The sequence below is a fragment of the Morone saxatilis genome, unplaced genomic scaffold, assembly GCF_004916995.1.
Source record: "Morone saxatilis isolate NCDOM2014 unplaced genomic scaffold, NCSU_SB_2.0 Contig5, whole genome shotgun sequence".
Taxonomy (NCBI): Eukaryota; Metazoa; Chordata; class Actinopteri; family Moronidae; genus Morone; species Morone saxatilis.
In genome coordinates, this window is record NW_023340095.1 from 4,504,865 (window position 1) to 4,506,845 (window position 1,981).

The following is a 1,981-nucleotide window of genomic DNA, read 5'->3' on the forward strand; positions in this document are numbered from 1 at the left end:
AACACATTCAATTCCTTGTAATAACAATAGAAAGTAACATTTCATAATATTAAGAATAAGAATTAAGAATCTCAGTTTAATATTAAAACTGGTTTTCATTGTTGGACTTTGAATAAATCACGTTTAAACAGATTTTTGAACATTTTGCTCCTCAAACCTAAGCGTCTTCTGGTCTGTTTTCTATCCGCCCTTTGAGTAAAAAGTAAATGTTTCTGATAAAGCAGCGCCTACATTCGACTCCTTCCTTAACTTCTGATCTATGGTCTGTTCCAGACCACAGAAACAGATGTTCTACAGGTTGCCCCTCTCTGAATAGGACCTATTGATGTTTTTTTTTTTTTTGGGTAGAACGGAGCAAGTGTCCACACCAGGTCGTGGGTCGGGTTAGGCAAAAGGCACCAGCTTCCACAAGTCTTGACCTTTTAAATGAGTGCAATGTGATACAATGCATGGGTCAGCAGTCACATGTTGAAACCAGGCCCACATGTTGACAAAGACCCTCTGACCCCCTCCGTCTCAGCACAGCCCATGCCTTGGCCATGACGAGTGGCGACTGAGACTCTGCTGGGATAACAACCCCCTGAGGCTTCTGGGTAATTAGGGGACCCAATCATGCAAGCTCAGGGCCTGACCTGGAATGAGGATCGAAAGGAGACTAATTTTGGCCAGGGACTTCTTGGATTTTGATTTACAATGGAAACGGACATGGTTTTGCTTTTAAGTTAATAGTGGAGGATAAATACTTAACCAGCTCCAAGAATCAATCCATATCTCATTTCTTTGCTGTAATTTGACAATCAATGGCAATAGCTCGACAACCACTGTTTTGCAAACAAAGAAACATGTGCATCTGTGCATCATTTTACAGAACCTAGTCTGGTTTCTGACCATACCTAATAATTCAGTCATCTATTTGGCTTTTACCATAATGAATTGCTGTAATGTTTGAATTATGAATTACTCATTGTTTGGCCAATCACAATTCCTATGGTTGTTTGGTTGAAAGTACAAAAACTTGCATTTTCAAATGCATTCATTAAAGTGGAATGATATTTACCACTAATTGGGGACTCCGAGATGACGTATGATAAATGTTTGGTGTCTTCTGACAAATCTATTGCACTGGTTTAAAGCTGAAGAAGAGCAGATGCACTGTGGAGAGTCCAAAATAGCCCCACCACACTGGAGGCTTTTCTGACTTAATAATGTCAACACCAGAGCCCTCACAAAACCAGATGGAGCCACTTTATTTGTTGGACTGATTGCACCAACTCAAGTTTATCTCCAGCCGCTCGCAAGGCGGAGAGAGCAAGAAGGGAGAGATGTCTGGTCCAGTCAATGCTGTAATTTATGAAGTGCTTTTAAAACCGTGGCAACCCTGGTTCTGTGTAACAAAGCACATAAATGCATGATAACAACATCAGAGAGCACTGCATAAATTTTAACATATGAGTCCACTTCTCGCTCTCTCTTTTTCTGAGTGGAAACATGTGAAAGAACGACTGAAAAAAACATCAGGGAGGGGACCGTCATGGGTCACCAAAAATGCAAGTTGTACAGTATATTTCATTTTTTTATTATCTGCAATTTAACCAAGTTGCACAAAAACAGTGGTGGAAAGTAACTAAGTAGATTTTTGGAGTATTTACATTGTATGCTACCTTATACGTTTACTCCACTACATTTATCTGACAGCTGTAGTTTTAAATTAAAAACAATATGTTTATAAAACAATACAAAACCCTTGACAAAGAAGCAGTGTCTACTTGCAGTCCCTTGTCACATTTCAGATGTCTGTGAATAGTTTGCAGCCCCACCCCTCCCATTAATCATCTCATGACCCCTCAGAGATATCTTGTGACCCTTTCAAAGGGGAGACCCCTAGGTTGGGAACCACTGGACTTAACTGGCTAACTGTATATAAAAGCTCAAACTAGATAGATACACCTGGACCAGCAACAACAAAATGTCAACAATCATG